The sequence below is a fragment of the Tamandua tetradactyla genome, chromosome 12 (assembly GCF_023851605.1).
Source record: "Tamandua tetradactyla isolate mTamTet1 chromosome 12, mTamTet1.pri, whole genome shotgun sequence".
Lineage (NCBI taxonomy): Eukaryota > Metazoa > Chordata > Mammalia > Pilosa > Myrmecophagidae > Tamandua > Tamandua tetradactyla.
Genome location: NC_135338.1, coordinates 20,403,164 through 20,421,034, shown reverse-complemented (window position 1 = coordinate 20,421,034; position 17,871 = coordinate 20,403,164). Strand labels below are relative to the sequence as shown.

The window sequence follows — 17,871 nt, the reverse complement described above, 5'->3', positions numbered from 1 at the left end:
GTGCTGATGGTTGCACAACTCTGTGAAGATACCAAAAGCCAGTGGATTGTCCACTATCAATGGGTGAACTGTCTGGTTTCTGGTATCTAAATTCTGCTCAATAAAGCTGTTTGGTTTTTTGTTTGTTTTTTTTTAAATAAAGCAATCTGGTGTTGGAAGTTTCTGCTCTAGTGGCTACTCTTGGGGGCTGGGAGGTGCCTGGAAGGGTTACCAGGGGGCTTTCTGGGAGGCTGGCCATGCCTTATTTCTCAGTGCTGGTCGCACGTGTTCACTTTGTGAAAACCTAGTCTCTGTAGTTGTGCTAATGCACTCCTCTCCGTGGGGAAGTTACACATCACTAAGAAGTTTTTTAAAACCCACCACCCCAGCTTAATGTAAGACATCAAGGGGGACCCTGGCCAACAACCCATGGCAGAAATCAAAGAGCAGGGCCGGCAGGCCAGCTGCTGGCATGGAGCAGCCTCGGTGTCTGGGAGGAAGCGCTGGAGGGACTCTGGCCATTGTCTTCCCAGCCCACCCGCCAGCCAGAGGCAGGGACGCAGCCCACTGGGCCTTTCCAACTCCTGAGAGTGTAGGCTTCTGAGAGTGAGGGAAGCCGGGGTGGCCGGCGGGGGCACAGTCAGGATGCCCAGGCAGCAGGCAAGCCCTGACCATCAGCCTCCCGGGCGGGACCCAGGGAGGGACAAGGACACCTTTATTTGGGAAGGAGCAGGGAGGCTGGCCACAGCAGGGCGGGTGAGAGCTCGGCACAGGGGTTAGGCCACCCAGATGCCAATCCAGCTCACCACCTCCCAGCTCTGTGACTTGGGGATCCCATTCCCAGCCTCAGTGTCCCATCTTGTGGAGCTGGACATCAGCTCCTAGTTTTCTATCTCTAGGAAGAGCCCAAGGAGATGACGATGTGAAGGTGTCACCTACCATCTGTGTGGCATCCTTTAAACATCAGCTGCAACTATTATGGGCTGGAGGACGGGGATTGCTTCCTGCCCCAAAGGCAGCCGAGGGCACCCTGCCACCGCACTCCTTGGTTTCCATCCCCCACCACCACCACCTTAGGTCCCACCTTCCCCTGAAGCCTCCTGGCTTGGAAGTTTGGGATCTAACCACACAAACGGTTCCTGTGGATTTCGGGCTGCAACTCAGAGGTCTGTGGAGAAGCCAGCAGTAAGGCAGCCTTTGAGTGCATTCGAGATTTATGGGGAGTGTTTCTCCCATCAGCCCCAGTGGCAAGTCAGCCCCCATGTTCATCAAAGGGCTTTTATGAGGCCCCTAAGTCTGCTGTGGATCCTTGGATTTTGAGATGGGGAGGGCGGGCAAGAGTGTCAACTGGAGAGGAGAATGGTCTATTCTCCTCTGTTTGTTTGTTTTCATCCCAGCTTAAAAGGAGCCAGGCCAGGCTGGGAGCCACCTGATCCTCACAGAATCAGTACCCTGTGCCCTGGTCCTTGACTGCACAATGCAAGCTGTGATTTTTTTTTTTTTACAAAGCAGTTTGCAGCTTCCACATACATTGTCTCATGCCATCTGGCCCAAGACCCCAAGATGGAAAAAGGTCCACCTCTTCCACTCCCTGAAGCAACTGTGTGTTAAAAAATGAAGGAATGCTAAGGCAAGGTCACCCCTGCATGCTGTTTATTTTTAATGTTTACATTTTACAAATTAGCACAGCGAATGCATACCATTTACAATGCCATTTCACCAGCCAGGGCACCAGGAACTTATCCTGGCTCCAGGAATGGTGGCCCTGATTTGTGGAGCCTCAGTTTCCCCATCTCTAAAATGGAGCCAGTGCTACCTGCCTTGCTTCCTCTGTGTGTCATACGGGTGCAAATGGATGTGAAATGGTTTGTGAGCCCAAGGCCTCCACAAATCCCAGGGCTTTTTTTTTTTAATGGCTATTTATTTTTACTGTTACCCTTTTCCTTCTAAGAAGAAGGATGTATTTTTGCCTGTGGTCTTCCATGTCTGAATCTCTTTCTGAGGATAGCAGAGAAGTGCTTGCTTCATTCCTAAGGAAAAAAAAAAGGAAGAAGGGAAAAATAGGGCAGTCAGATGATAAATTTTGTTTATCTGGGCCCCAGAAAGCCAGAGGCCAAATGCACACAGGACGCATTACCTCTAAAAGAGCAAAGACGTGCGGCCTGAGCAGGTAGAAGGGTCCAGGGAGGGAGGCCGAGGGAACGGGTGGTGGAGAGGGCGGAGGCAAAGGGCAAAGGCCCTGGAGAGAAGGGAAGTCGGGTGATGGGGTCAGAAGGAGCCAGGGGCACATGGCTAAGCTCTTGCTGACTGCTGGCACTCGGGTGAAAGGAAGGCAGAGAAGTCAGAGCCTGCAGGGGCAGCAGAGCTGTTCTGCAGTGATGAGGGCACTGTGGGGTTGTGGATGCAGGGTCATCTCTCTCTGGTTCATCCATCGATTGGGCCACCACCAGGTGCCCGGCCTTGGGGGACAGCATGTGGGAAACTGACCCCCCGTGGATCTGGCTCGGTGGGAGAGGCCGGCGCAAAGACAAATACAAAAAAATAATGTACTTGCGGAGGCTGGACACCAGCTCCCCAGGGTGGGGCTGAGGGCAGATTCCTGCAGTTTTGGGGCTAAGACAACCTAAAGGGAGCTGCAAATGGGAGCTGTGCCCAGATACTCTGTGCTGACCACAGCCTTGGGTCTCCTGCAAAATTGGGGGGCGGGGTATGGGGTGTGGGGCATTTTTTCCACTGTTGCCAAATGCCAATTGGCCTGTGAGCATTTGTCTTTGCTTTGTCAAGTCCCTAGATGAGAGTCTGGGGAATTGGAGATGGAGCGAGCCAGGGCTGTGGCCTTATGGGGTTTGAGGGGGCCCCAGCATGGTCTCTGTGCTTCTGAAGGTTCTAGTGTTCAGAGAATGGCAAGAAGTTCTGCTCGGGACACGATGACTGTGGGCTCGGCTGCCCTCGGCAGGGATGGCTGGATGAGGTTGGGCCTTTTCCACTTTCCCTTTAGAAATAGGCCCCTTGGGGCCCTTTTGGCAGGAGGGGTTAATGCAAAGGAGCCCTGGCTTGTTCTCACCTTTCCTACACATCCTCGGCCTTTTCCATGTCTAGACGTGGAGTTGCCAGGGCCTCAGTTTCCTCAGGCATGAAACTAGGGATATGGGTGAGAAGTGGGAGGATGGGCCTTCCTGGGCCATACCTGGCCCAGCAACTGGCATCTCTGGATGTAGGGTAGGGCTAATCTCAGCAGCGAACCTAGCAAGGGGGTGACAGAGACACCCTGCCTGGGATCAAACCCAAAAACATTGGCTGCATGGCTTTGGCCAGTAACTTCCCTCCTTTGTGCCTCAGTCTACATATCTATACACTGGGCATATTAACAGAATCTAGCGCAGGTTCGATGCCAAGACTTGGGGAGTCTGCACCTGTAGACTCAGGTCCTGGGGTGTGATGAGGATCTGACTTGGGTACACAAACACCGCGGTAATTCCTCTGTTAAGAGGCAGTGCTTTTCCTTGGTGGTCTCCAGTCATCCTCCCGCAGCTCTTGGAGTTCTGCAGTATTGTTGTCTCTGTCTCACAGATAGGAAACTGAACTCAGCGTGGGGGGTGGTTAAGGAACCAGGCACAGCCACAGGGCTAGTCAGTGGGAGTCTGATGAGTCAAGCCCTGCCCCCGTGGCACCCACCCACGGGTGAACAACCACCTTCACCCGCCTTCCTTTTCAGATTTGTGCTTACCTGCTCCCAGGATCCTGACACATGGGAGAGAGGACGTTCCTGAGTCATTGGGTCCTTGTGGGAATATCCAGCTGGGCCTCCACCCTGGGCTGCTTTACACACACACACACGAACCATGTGTGCACATATGTACACACACATACCTATACATGCACATGTATATGCACTGTTGCACACTTGCACATACCTATACATGTATACATATACACACCCCTGCACACACACATACCTATACATGCATACCTATATACATGCACACACACGTACCTATATATGCACATGTATATACGTGCACACACACACACATACCTATACACGCACACATGCACATACCTATATACACACATGTATATACACATGCCCACATGTATGGCACACTCAGGAAGTTTTCCTGACCCTCCAGTTTAGCTGAGGAGACCCCACATCCCTCCATTTGGGCCCTCCTTGCTCCACCTTGTGTGCCACCCCCACACAGCCCACTGCCTCCCAGAGTGTGGCCAGGCAGCGGCAGAACCTCCCCAGCCCCTGGATCGCACCGGGAAGGGCCAAGCAGCAGCACCCGCTCTGGGCCAGGGCTTCTGCCCAGCGCCTCACTCACCCTCACTGGAGCCACGCAAAATGTCTGTGAGGTGGGGTCCACTGCCCCCTGCCAGAGCAGAAACCTGAGGCTTTCTCATGGGGTTTGAGGGTCTGCCCAAGGCTCAGGGGGGACAGAACAGGAGTGGGACAGGTCGGGGTGCTGGGCAGGCCCCGGACTGACAGTGAGCAGGTCAGACCTGGCTCTGCCCTCGGGGAGGAGAGGCAGGAGTGAGCCCGACAAGGAGCAAGAGACAGAAAAACAAAACCAAATTCCTCTGCCAGGTGCTGAGATGGAGAAGGACGAAGGGAAGGCCTGGGGCCTGGGGGGCGGGGGGGGCCGGCGGCACTGGGAGCCCCTCTGGGATGACATCTCAGCTGCTGGAGCCCGAAAAGCATTGTAGGAGGAAAGGGCAACACGTGCCAAGCCCTAAGGGGCCCAGGTGCTCCTCGATGGCCCACCTGGATCTGCTAAGCCCAGGTGCTGCTTCACCAGCACCCCACCGGGGTGTGCATATGTGTGTGTGTGGGGGGCTAGACAGTCCCCCCTAGCTGGGCTGAGACACAGTGAAATAGACTTGCCCCTTTACAGTTTTCCTAATGAGCCCCCTCCTCTCGCCAGGTATTAAAAAACCAGGAGCCAGGCTCCACCCTCCTGCCCTGCCCCCATGTCTCTGGGACAGTTTTCCTGACACAGCATTTTTCCCGGCCTGGGTGAGGGATGGCAGTGCCAGCATTTTGGCAACAATGTTCCCTTTAACCCCTGGACTGTGACCCCTGGAATATCCACCAGGGACCCCAAAGAGGTGGCCATTTCCTCTTGTCTATTTATTTATTATTTTTTTAAATTTTTATTAATTAAAAAAATTAACAAACAAAAACATTAACATATCATTCCATTCTACATATATAATCAGTAATTCTTAATATCATCACATAGTTGCATACTCATTATTTCTTAGAACATTTGCATCAACTCAGAAAAAGAAATAAAAAGACAACAGAAAAGAAATGAGATGATAACAGAAAAAAAATGATTATACATACCATATCCCTTACCCCTTGCTTTCATTGATCACTAGCATTTCAAACTAAATTTATTTTAACATTTGTTCCCCTATTATTTATTTTTATTCCATATGTTCTACTCATCTGTTGACAAAGTAGATAAAAGGAGCATCAGACACAAGGTTTTCACAACCACACAGTCACATTATGAAAGCCATATCATTGTTCGATCATCCTCAAGAAACATGGCTACTAGAACACAGCTCTACATTTTCAGGCAGTTCCCTCCAGCCTCTCCATTACATCTTGGATAACAAGGTGATAGCTACTTAATGTGTAAGAATAACCTCCAGGATAACCTCTTGACTCTGTTTGAAATCTCTCAGCCATTGTCATTTAGTCTCATTTCACTCTTCCCCCTTTTGGTCGAGAAGGTTCTCTCAATCCCTTGATGTTAAGTCTCAGCTCATTCTAGGGTTTTCCTCAATCCCTTGATGCTGAGTCTCAGCTCATTCCAGGATCTCTGTCCCACGTTGCCAGGAAGGCCCACACCCCTGGAGTCATGTCCCATGCAGAGAGGGAGAGAGTGGTAAGACTGCTCGTCATGTTGGCTGGAGGGAGAGGCCACATCTGAGCTACAAAAGAGGCTCTCTTGGGGGTGAATCTTAGGCCTAAATTTTTTTTTTGCCATGTTTCATATTTAATAAGATTTTTCCATTTTAATGCAGAAAATCTTGAAATCAGTTTCAAATTACAAGCATCAGGAAAAGTCTGTTAGAAACAATCAGAATAAAAGCTAATATTCTATTTTATATTCAAAGCACTTGAGAAAGCATTTTTGACAATTACAAAAGTTTAACAAAAATGTTAATATTAAGAATGTACAAGACCCAATTATTATATCACAGTAAAAAAAGGCCTTTTGGGGAGGGGACACGTGGAAGCAATTGATTTCTCTGCTGAACACAACCATTCCTTATACTCGTTGCAAGGCTTCTAACATGATGATACTATTTCCTCGTATTACCACCATTCCAGTATTGTTCTGTTGTCCACTAGCTGCCATCGCCACACATTCATCAATCACGAGATTCATAAAGGGATCAAATCCTCGCAATATCCCTTGGACACGTCTGCCACCAGTTAACTTCAACGATAACTTCTTGTCCATAAATTTTTTCAACTCTGGCGGATGAGCTTTGCTCATGGCGCCTACTCTGCAGGTTCGATGCTGCCTCGAGTGGGTATTCGCGGCCGCCCTCTCCCTAAATTTTAAGTAGACTTGACCTATCCTTTGTGGGGTTAAGTTTCATATGAACAAACCCCAAGACTGGGGGCTCAGCCTATAGCTTTGGTTGTCCACACTGCTTGTGAGAATATCAAGAATTCAACTTGGGGAAGTTGAATTTCTCCCCATTCTCATTATTCCCCAAAGGAGGCTTTGCAAATACTTTTCCACTTACTGACTGAATCACTCTGGGATTCATTAGGGCATCACTCTGGACAAACCAACAAAATCTCATGTCCTACCTGAGATTCCAAGTACTTATGATGTTCAATCAAACTATCTACATAAGTTATATTAGGAAATGCACTAGTCAAAACATAAATTTTGTAACAAATAAACATTTTTTGCTTTAGTCTCACACATAAGTTGACCTTTTAAAATGTCCGTTTATTTTTAATGCATGGTCCTCCTCCTTGCCAAGAGGAAGCCCAGTTTTATTTACAAGTCATCGCCCCAGAGGATGGAGGGGCCAACCTGGCACCTTTGTCACCAGGCCGCCTTCCCAGCTCCAGCTGGCAGGTTGGGACAGCTGTCACTGCTCAGAAATCAGAGACTCCTAGAATTTTGAGGCTGAAATGGGCATCATTTCACAGATGGGAAATGTGAGGCCCAGAGAAGCTGAAATTGCCTAATTGCCTGGCTGGGTTCCCCGCACCCCCCCCGACATGGAGGTCTCTGGCCCAGCAGAGTGGGTGAGAGGCAGCCCAGCCAGTTGGCTGGTACCAGACCTGGAGCCCACTCCCTGGGTTTGAATCCCCGCTCTGACCCTTCTAAAAGCAACAACCTTCAGTGCCTCATCTCTCCCACCCGGAAAGTGGGGCTGATGACAGAGGCTCAGAGTTATTAGGAGGAGCAACTACCATGCGAGTTAAACTCCTCGAACAGTGCCCAGCACCAGTGAAGTCTCCATGTGTTTGCTAAATACAACATATTTATATACATAGACAAGAAATACATGGGGACAGTTCATCTCAGCTGCAGCTCCTGTTGACAAGAGAAGGAAAGAGTCCCAGACAGACTGGGTCACTAGCCCAGAGACACACAGGGCCTTTTTGCCCCTGTCGGTGACCCCAGTGCCCTCTGGCCAGCAGGGGGAAGGCATGTGCCGGGCCAAGGATTCTGCCCCCATGGACAGGGACCATGGGGACGGTTCTTTTCTCTGCCTCCAAAATGAGGGCAGTGGCCCCTGAAAGGTGCCCAGCACCTGGTAAAAGGTGCTCACTGCATGTCCCCTCTAGAATGGGGTCAGGGCCAGGTCCTCTGGCCGGGATAACCCCCTCACCGGACAGTCTGCCTTCAGCGGCCCCTCCCGAGGCCTGCCTTTCATCCTATGGCGGCTGGGTCTCCAGGGGTCGCTGTGTCCTTACCTGTTGCCCCCCCCCCCCCCCCCCGCGTCCCGCTTGACCTTTAGCTAAAGACCAGCTCCGGCCGCCACGGGGCTGCGGCGGGTCCCGAGGAGGCCCCTCAGAGGGCTTTGGCCGCGTGGCTGGAGCGAGCCCCTAATTGGGGCCATGAATCATTGTGGGCAGCTCCGGGGCTGGACACAAAATAGACAGAGGAGCCGCGAGCTATCCTGCGCAGTTTGGGACGCGGGAGGAGGGGAGGCGGGCGGAGGGAGGGGGAAGGGGGAGGGAGGGCTTCCCCCACCCACCCGCGCGCCCGGCCTCCCGCCCTCCCCCTCCCCCTCCCCGCCCGCCGCCCCGCCTCCCTCCTCCCCAATTAAATGGCCCAAGGCTTAGGCAGGCGCCGGAACTCACACGTGCGGCTGCCGCTCCGGACGCCCGGGGCCCGCCGCCGCCGCCTCTGCGTTCCGGGCGCTCTCACGGGCGCTCTCACGGGCGCGCTGGGTGAGGGGGCGGCGGGCGGCGGCCGCCCGGGCGCGGTGCTCTCCTGCTTCATCTGCGGCGGCGGCGGCGGCGGCGGCGGCGGCGGCGGGCGCGGGGGCCCCGGCGCAGCCCTTCTTCCCGTTCCTGCAGCAGCAGGAGCCGGCGCCCGGCGGGCGGGAGCTGTCCCCTGCCGACGGCTGCGTGCGGGTGTGCGCCGTGGGCCGCTGCTTCCTGGGCGAGCAGTGGGCGGCCTGCGAGCGCGCCCGCACGCCGGTGGACCAGCGCGTGTACTGGCTCAAGCGGTCCCTCCAGTGCGACGCGGGCGCCGGGGCCCCCTCAAGTGGAACGTCACCTACGCGCTGGGCGCCGCCGCGGATGACAGCGACGACCACCAGCGCTCAGAGTCCAGCGCGGCCGCCGACGAGGCACGTGGTTCCGAGCTGTCCGAGTTGTCCGACACCGATCACTTCTCCGAGCCGACCGCGTGCAACGCCGCCAGTCCCTTCCAGGACGGGGAGCCCCCGCCGCGGACCACCCTGGGGACCAGCCGCCGCGGGGATCACGACCAGGAGTGGAGGCCAGTGCCAGGGCCCCCTCCGGGACAGGGTGTCGGGCCGGCCGCCCCCGGGCACGTGGAGGAGGGGATCTCCTCGAATGCCCACGTGGGCGCAGAGCCCAGGGCCAGAGGCAGGCGGAGGCGGAAGGGGGCTGAGAGACCGTGGGTCCCCGAGGCCCGGGCCGGTGTCGTGAGGGGCATTCAGGACATTTGGCAAGGCCCTCCCGGGCAAGCGCCCACCGCAGAGGGCAGGAAAGGGGCTCCATCCCCCAGGGCCACCAAGACTCGGGAGAGCAGGCCGCTAGGGGAGACACGCGGAGTCTGCTTCTCCTCCGAGGACAGTGACATCAACATCACCAGCAAGGAAGAAGATTGCAAGGAGCAGCCTTTCCTGGGCCGCAGGGGCCCCCAAGAGAAGGAAAATGGTGGCCGTGTCCCTTGGGATCCCCCAGAGAGCCGGCCTGGGCCACCACCGGAGGGCCTGTGCTGCTACATCTGTGGGTTGCCGCTGTCCCCGGCCTCCCAGCACCAGATCCACGTGCAGAAGCAGGAGAGGCTGGCCCAGGCCCCCTTCTTCCCCTTCCTGTGGCTGCACAGCCTGCCCCCGCCCCGGGGGCGCAGCCCATCACCCAGGGCGGCCGCACCCGGTGTGCGCCTGCTGCTTGGCCTCCCTCATGCAGCAATGGCAGAGCTTCAAGCTGGCCGATGTCCCCGTCCTGCAGCGGCTGTACGTGGTGCCCCTGAACCGCCACGCCCCCGCCTGGTCTCCAAGGGGCCCAGAGCCCCAAAGGAAGAGGACCTGCTCCCCAGGCCCCCGTGGGAGGCCTGCTACCTTTGCAGGAGGACTGCACCCAGGATGCCCGAGCAGTGCCCTCCTGGGTCCTCAGTGGCAGTGCCAGGAGCACCATGCACTTCCCCTTCCTGGGCCTCCTCCCCTGCCCCCCCAACACCCATGCCCCCAACAAGCACTGTGAGGTCCACAGCAGCCCCAAGTGCCTCAGTGTCCTGGAGGACGTGTGGGCCCTGTACCATGTCTGCCAGAAGGAGGAGCTCCTCACCTCCGTGCAGGGCTTCCTGGGCAGGTACCACCAGGCCTTCTCCGACCCTGCCATCTCCAAGCCACCTGCGTCGGTCCAGGGCAGCCCGGCATCCATCTGCTACGTCTGCTGAGCGAGTTAGGCCCCAGCAAGGAGTTTCAGCTCAACGTGAACCCCTCCACGCCTGGGCGAGAAAGAGCCCTTCTTCCCCTTCTCACCATGTATCCCCCACCCGCCAGGCCCGCGGATGCCACTGGCCTGGTGACCACCTGTGTGCTCAGCTACCACGACCTGCTGGACCAGTGGCCGCAGCACAAGGCCCGAGGCACCCACCGCGCTGTCAGTGCCTGGTCACGGAAGTACCACGTGGACACGTTCGTGTGCTTCCTCTGCCAGCAGAAGAAGCGCTGTCTCGGGTTGAGGGCCATTCAGGTGGCCCGGCTGCCCCTGTTCCTATACACCTTGCGAGTGAACCACAGCCTGCCGGTGGACGACGGGTGACAGCTCATCATTGGTGCCTGTGTGGAGTGCAGGACCCTGGTGTGTCCTGGCCATGGACTCAACCGTCAGGGACCCATAGGCTGGAGCTCCCCAGTGGCAGCGGTGATGAAGGTAAGCAGTGCGTCCCGGCTTGCCTCAGACTCTTCCTCTGAAATCTGTGCAGGGATGGGTGAGACCAGTTTCCATTTCCCTGTGGGCAGGAGTGTGCAGTGGCTCTGGGCGGCGTGTCTCAGCAGGAGGTGTCCTCTTGGGTCACTGGGCTAGCTCCTGGTGGTGCCTTGGCCTGGCTGAGGTCAGAGGTATGAAACAGGAGGTCATAAGACTTGGAGGGCCAGGAGCGGGCTTTTCGGAGAACAGGGCACTGCTGAAAATGATTGGCATGGAGCTGAACTTGAATGTGTTTGCTGCAGAATCTATCAAAGAGAGGAAGTTCATTGGCATGTCTGTTGTCCGCCTGATAACATTAGTAATTAGTCCAGTGAGGCAGGTCTCCACACTTACCCTGTTTGCATCACATCAGAGGTGAATATGCCTCTCGGCTCTAACTCCCCCCATAGCCAAGCTTTTCCAGAGTTTTCCAGCAGCAAGTCCACATTTTCTCAAAGACACTCTGCTGGCACGGAGGAGCCAGGCAGCCTCCTAAGGCAGGAGGTGCCTGCTGGGAATGGAGGAGAAATAAGGTTTGGGAAGACCCAGAGGCCTTGAGAGTCAGGGCCTGGAGGTCAGGCTCCAAGCTGTTGGTCCAGGGGGACAGTGAAGTGTTCCTGAGAGGAGGCGTGGACGGGGCGAGAAGAAGATCCACCCAGGGCTGGGCCGTGGCTGAGAGCCAGCGGGCAGAGGGCCATCAGGTCAGGCCTGGGTGCGGTGAGGGCAGCAGAGCGGGTGTCGGGCTGGATTTGACTGAAGGAGAAGAGAAGCATCCACCCAGGACTGCCGGGCAGTGAAGCGCAGCCCCTTCCTCCCCACCCCCACCCCGTGGTCATTCGACGGACATTCAGTGGGGCGCCTGCTCTGTGCTGGGTGCTGTTCCGGACACTGGGGAGCTGGTGAGCCCAGAGCCCACCCTCCCTAAAGCAAGCCCTGTCAGTCAGAGGGAAGTGCTGGGAAGTGAACCAAGCAGGGTGAGGTCAGCACCTAGCCCCAGGACGGCCATGGGGCTGGGCGTGACAGGATGAGTTTGCAGGGCTGGAAGTAAAATGAAGGGATTCCCAGCAGGGAACCCCAGGGGGGGAGGCAGCGTCTGAGCTACCTGGGGAAGGCAAGGGGGGTTCAGGGGACCCCTTCCTAATGCTGGCCCCGGGGTTCCTGATTCCCACACACATATTCCGTTTCTTTTTTTAGTGTGCGGTTTGAGAATTTGGGTGGGAGTGGCTGGGAGTATTGGAAGGTAGCTGCCAGGAAGCCATTTAACTGGGACGGCATGTTCTAGAACCTCTGTGCCACCTCCTGGGACTCCTCAGTTGTTTCCTGTGAAATGTTCATTCATTAGTGAATCAACTTTAAAACAGGAAGAAAGGAAATTTTTTTTAAAAAAAAAGCAAGAAAGAAAGGAAAGTAGGAGGACTGTCACCTCTGATTTGGACTGTGTGGCTTTTCTCTCCAGCTGGCTCCGGGTCCCCTGGACAGCCCTTTGCTCTATAGGTGCCAAATACCCATTCCCAGCTTGGATAGGATGTGTCCGGGCTTGGCTGGGGAGGGCTGTAGCCCACCCTCTCCAGAGCCTGGTCCCCCTTCCCCAAGGAAGAATCACAGCACCTGGGAAGCCCTATGCAGCCTTGGAGAGACCCTGGGTTGGCCCGAAGTCTGGCTGGTTTGAATGTTCATTCTGAGGGAGCTGGCTGTGCGACCTGGATAAGGCTCTCACCCTCTCTGAGCCTCAGCTGCCATGCCCTGAGAAGTGGGTGTGACATTCCCTCTGGAAGGCTTGTGCTGGGAACTGAGTGAGATGGCCTCACTGAAAGCTCTTGGTGCCATACTAATTTTTTCCCATCTCCCTGAGGTGCTCCCAAACTGGCATTTGGTCTCTTGCTGGCACCCACAAGCTCTGAGGTTGGAGCCTCTGTCCCCCTCTCTGATTTCTTTTGGAGGTGACATTTGGGGGATGTGATAATAACAACAGTGTCTTTGTAGAGTGCTGTCCACATGCCAGGCTGTGCCGCGCTTTCCCTTGTATTCATATGTCTTCAACCCTCACTGCCGCCCTGTGGGGAAGGTGCCCTTGGTCCCACTTCACAGATGAATCAGCAAACCCAGAGAGGTTAAGTAATTTGTCCCAGGTCACACAGCCAGTAATGGCAGGGCCAGCATTGGATCCAGGCAATCAGGCTTGTGGTCTGTGCGCCACCCTCAACCCTGTCCTGCCTTTCTGCCTGCTCTGTGCTCCAGCTGTGATCATGGCAGGGCCTGCAGGATGGCCATGGCCCTCCTCACCTCCCCCCCAATACCCCAGTGCAGCTTGTGGCAGAAGTTAGTTTGCATGGGGCAGAGGCCCCAGGAAGCCCCCACTGGCTGGCTCTGCCTTCCCCTGTTTCTCGGCCCAGCCACAAGCAGCATCCTCTGCCTTTGCACCCCTCAGCATGGCTCAGCTGTTCAGATGTCAGCACAGATCTTCCTTCTGCTGTTGGGGGAAGCCTGCCTCCTGTCAGAGATGCGTGTGCACCATCCGTTTTCTTGCCTTGTGAGTCGGTTGGCGGCCAGGCCGTCCTCCCCTCGTCTCGGGCTCTGTCCGGGGAGGCTTCGGGTGGATGGAGCATGCAGCTGTTTACCTAACGGCGCCCCAGCCTCTGGCTGTGGGGATGTCCTGGCCAAGCCCCGAGCATGGCCACCGAGCCCAGAACAGGTGTTGCCGTGCAGCCACCCTGCTTTTCTGCACACCAGCATCTGAGGTCTGTCACCATCACCCGTCAGGGGCAGCTCCGCACATCTGTTTCCTGTGTTTCCTGGTTATGTGTGCCCATTCAGTGCCCCACTCTTCAGAAAGGCCCCAGCAGCTGCAGCTCCCCAGGCTCACGGGGCACCTGGTCGATGCTGATGGCATGGGGGAACCTTCCAGAAGGTGCCAGGGTACGCGGCCTGGCTGGGGCTGACGTTGGCGTCTTCTCCCTGGCAGCAGCTGGAAAGTGACCTGAGCTTGAGGCCTTTCTCCAGCTCTCGCCAACTCTTCCGCAGGGCGCCATGCTGGGCTTGCCCTGGCAGGTTGGGAGCCATCTGCCCGGAGGAGTAAACTTGCCAGATGCTGCCCTGTCCTAAGCCCCAGGGGTGACTGGGGAAAACTGGGAAGGAGGAGGAAGTAAAAGCAAAAGCTCTTCAAAACTTGGAAGGGGAAGGTGTGAAGGGGCAGGGCTGGAGGCTTGGAGAGGACTGCAAAACATTCTGGTCCCTTTTCTGCTTAAATCTGTCTAGATTTCACGCTTGTATGACCCTGTGCCTATCTCTGGAGAGGTGAGTTTGCCTGTTTGAGCGTTTTTCTTGAGAACCTGCTCTCTTGATTCACCCCCTGCCAATTCAAGAATGTGGCTGGGGAAGAAGCTGCAGTTCAGATTTGTCTCCTGCCCCTGTGGCACGGTGGAAGTGGACAATATTTCTGCCCTCCAAGGAAGTGCATTTCAGGTCTTGGCTTCTGTTTTCCATTTAGCTCCAAGGGCAGTTGTGAAAGGATCCTCCATGCATCCACTCACACCTCCCACTCAAACTGGGACCTCAGTTTCCCCATCTGTCAGAATGAAAGGATTAGCATTCTGGGGTCTCAGGTGGTTTGCATTTCACATAGGAAGTCTGTCTGGTAGAACTGTGTTGAGAAAGATTCTGAGGCTGGGTCTGGACTTGCTGGATTTATTGGCAGTCTCTGCTGAGGAGGCAGGAATGGAAACTGGTTCCCTCTTGTGTTGTGGGGGTGGAGGGTGGGGTCCTAGGTTTTAAATTCATTGTGTGTGGACCCTTAAACACAGGCTCCTCTGTCCTGTGGGTGGTAACTTGTTAGGTTTGGAGAAGGTGTCAGGATCACTGCTTTTCTGCATAAGGACTGACAAAGCCATGACTCAACAGTACTTTTGACCATTTGTTTTTTCAGGAAAACAATCTAATTAGATGTATAAATTTTCAAAGAAGTTCTAGCAGCCGGTTGCCAGGGACACAGCTGCAGTTCTACCTTCTGTCCCTTGTCCAGGGTTGCATGGATGCACATATTCTAACCATTAGCTCGATTCATGTTTGAGTGCCTGTGGTATGCCAGGTGCCCTGTAAGCACCTGGCACCCCAGGGATGTGGTGTGAAATCAGATAGCCTCAGACCTGACCATCCTTGGAGGTTAGAGCACCTGGCTGTGACCATGTCGTGTGTTGAGTTCCAGCTGTACTGGGGACAGGGTGAGAGCCCATAGGAGGGTGGGAAATGGGGGTGATCTTGAAAGACTCCCTGGAGGAGGTGACATCTAAGCTGAGTCCTGAAGACTGAAAAGGGCTGTGTTTGGACTCCCTGGCTTGACATTCAAATCAGCTGGGACCTTTCAAAAATCCCAGTGACTCAGCCCCACCCCAGCCTGTCAAATCAAAATCCCTGAGGCGTTCTTGGAACCAGTGCTTCTTCCAGCCTCCAGGTGATTCCGGAGGGAGCTGGGGTGAGAGCTGCTGATAAAGGGCTCGGCAGCCCAGCCCAGGAGTTTGGGGCTATCATCTCCAAAATGAGGGTGGCTGTGAAAAGGATTCTCTTTACTCCTCGGGGCCTGGGAAATAGGAGAGCCTTCTGTGTCCCAGGCCCAGTTCTAGGCACCGAGGCCCAGCAGTGAGCAGAACAGACAGCGTTCAAGGCACTTCCCGGGCAGTGGGGACAGTCAAGGGCTGTGCCGATGGTCTGTGGGGTGGCAGGAGAGAAATAGGGGGTGCCACTGGGTGTGAGGAGGTCTGCGCAGATGCCCCAATGGGGTCTGTGGAACAGCAAGGAAGCAGGAGTGGCTGGGAGGGTGAGGCTGGGTGAGGACAGCAGGCCTGACCCGGAGGAGCATGCTTACACTGTCATACTCTATTAAAGTAGACAGCCCAGGGGCTTTTAGCATATGAGGAGCACTTTCATCACCCTGGAAAGAAACCTCGTGCCCATGACCAGTCTCACTCCTGTTCCCCTCCTCCCAGCCCCTGGTCATCCACTTTCTCTGTGCGTTTGCTTGTTCTGGACATTTCCTCTAAATGGAATTGCATAGCTGTAGCTGTTCACATCTGGCTCCCTTCACCGGTGTTGAGGCTTATGCGCGTTGTCGCATTGATCGTGGCTTCTTTCCTTTTCAGGGCTGAATAATACTCCCAAGGGGGATGACTGCGTTTGGCTTCTGCCACCATCATGGGCACGTGGCTGCCTCCTCGGGTGCCACTGCCCTGGCTGCTGGTGCACAGGTCCTAGTCTGGTCCCACCTGCAGGTCTCTGGCCGTGTGCCTAGGTGGAACTGCTGGTCATGTGATAATCTGTGTTCAGCTTTTAGGAGCTGCTTTCTACTGTGGGGTTTAGGCAGGAATGTGACATGCCATGGCTCCTTGGAGCTTCCTTCTGACTGCTCACCCACTGCAGTGCCGCCTCCCACTGCTGGCCTCCGGACGTGGCATGGGGTCTGAAGGCCCAAGCTGGCCTTTTCTTCCGGGGGATGGATGAGGAGACGGTACTGAGCTGAGAAGATCTGGAGCCTTCTCTTGGGGTTCTTGCCTTGGTCCAGCTGCAGCCCTGGAATGGGAAGCCCTGAATTCCGGTCACAGTGCTAACAGTGACCTTGGGTGTGACCCTTCCCCTGTAGGTCTCAGTTTTTCCTTCTGTAAAATGGGAGCAGCTGGGTGGACTCCACAAGGTTGAGCTCCAACCCCTCCTGTCCTTCTTAGCCTGTGGGCAAGAGTGGGGGCGTGAAAGGGAGAAGACTCCTGAGGGCGGGGGCTGGCGTTGGCTCCTTAAGCCTAGTGGCTCACATGTTGCCTGCCCCAGACACTCGTGGACTCTTGTTCTCTGCTGCCTGACCTGTTTTACGTGGAAATCCCATGTGAGATTGATTCCTGAACTGGGTCTCCTTCGGGAGGTGCCAGCAGCCTCGTTTGGCATGAGGGCTGAGAGCCAGGGTTTGGCCCAGCAGAGCCGGGCACGGCACTCAGGTACCTGGAGGCGCCTCTGGGGTCTACTGCCTCCACCTGGAGGGGCCAAGGGTGGCATGGGGAGAGGAGGCCACCCAGGGCCCAGGGGAGACACTGACAGGCTCTGAGACCCTGGGGCTGAGCTGTTCTGCCCACTGGTTAGCACCATCTGCTAGGCAGAGCCAGGGACCAGGAGGGGCATTCGGGTTCTGATGACAGCACCTCGAGGCCCAAGGCAGTGACGGCAGCGGTGACGATGGTGACACAGCGGACAGCAGGGCGGCACTCACTCCATGCCCTCCAACGGCTTTGCCTGTGCGCCCTCGGGCAGCCCCTCTGATGGTCTGATAAGGTGGGCTCTGTTCAGATTCCCTTGTATAGGTGGAGAAACTGAGGCACAGAGAGAGAAAACAACTGGCCCAAAGCTGCCCAGCTGTGAAGTACAGGAGCTGGAATTCGAATTCAGCTGTCTGGCTGTGGTGTCTATGCTCTCAAATGCTGCACCACGTCGTCCTGAAACAGGGTGCGAGGATGGGGCCCATGGGAGATACAGGGTGCACCAGTGGGTGGGGAGGTGTGTGTGTGTGTGCAGTCCCATGGGGGAAATGCCCAGGGGCCCACCAGGACCCGGCCTGGGCAGTATTTGGTGTCCTGAATGGGGAGGGCAGCCAGGGAAGGCTGCCTGGAGATGGAGGGCCCATGAATGGGGAGAATTAAAATGGGTGGTGAATTTAAAGGTGGAAAAAGGCTCTCCCTTCCAGAGTTCATAGGCCAGTCATGTCAATTTTTTTCTCCTATTTTATTCTCTAAATGGATTGCTTGGATGTTGCCTGTCAATTTATTACATTATAGGAGCCATCTCAAATTTTCAAAGGTATTTTCAGGTTGTCTTATATTATCTACTTAAAAATAACTTGTGCTTTGTGATAGAAGCCTGGCATCAGGCCTGGCTTGCAGCTGCTCACGGATTGCCCGCAGCCCCCCAGCCTCTCTGGGTCCTGACCCTTCGCTCATGGGGGCCGCAGGACCCATCTGGAGCCTGACACTTCCCCAGCTGCCCTCTGCACCAGCTAACTCCGTGACCTTGGCCGAGAAGCTCCAATCCCACCCCACCTTGGCCTCATGACATGTCCTGGAGGTAGGTGGCCGCATGTCCATCGAGGCCCGGGAGCCCAGTGTGGTTTGCACCATTAGAGAGCTGGGGGTGGGGTGGGGTGGCCCCTCCTGCCACCCTGGGGTTAAATGGCCTCTGGCGGGTGCTGCTCCCTTCCC

The 17,871-nt window shown here is 55.7% G+C and overlaps 1 pseudogene; it reads right to left on the bottom strand.

Annotated features, from left to right (window-relative positions):
- Positions 1 to 5,261: 5,261 nt before the first annotated feature.
- On the bottom strand, positions 5,262 to 6,548 carry LOC143651254 (small nuclear ribonucleoprotein G pseudogene; annotated as a pseudogene).
- Between the last annotated feature and the right edge of the window lie 11,323 nt (positions 6,549 to 17,871).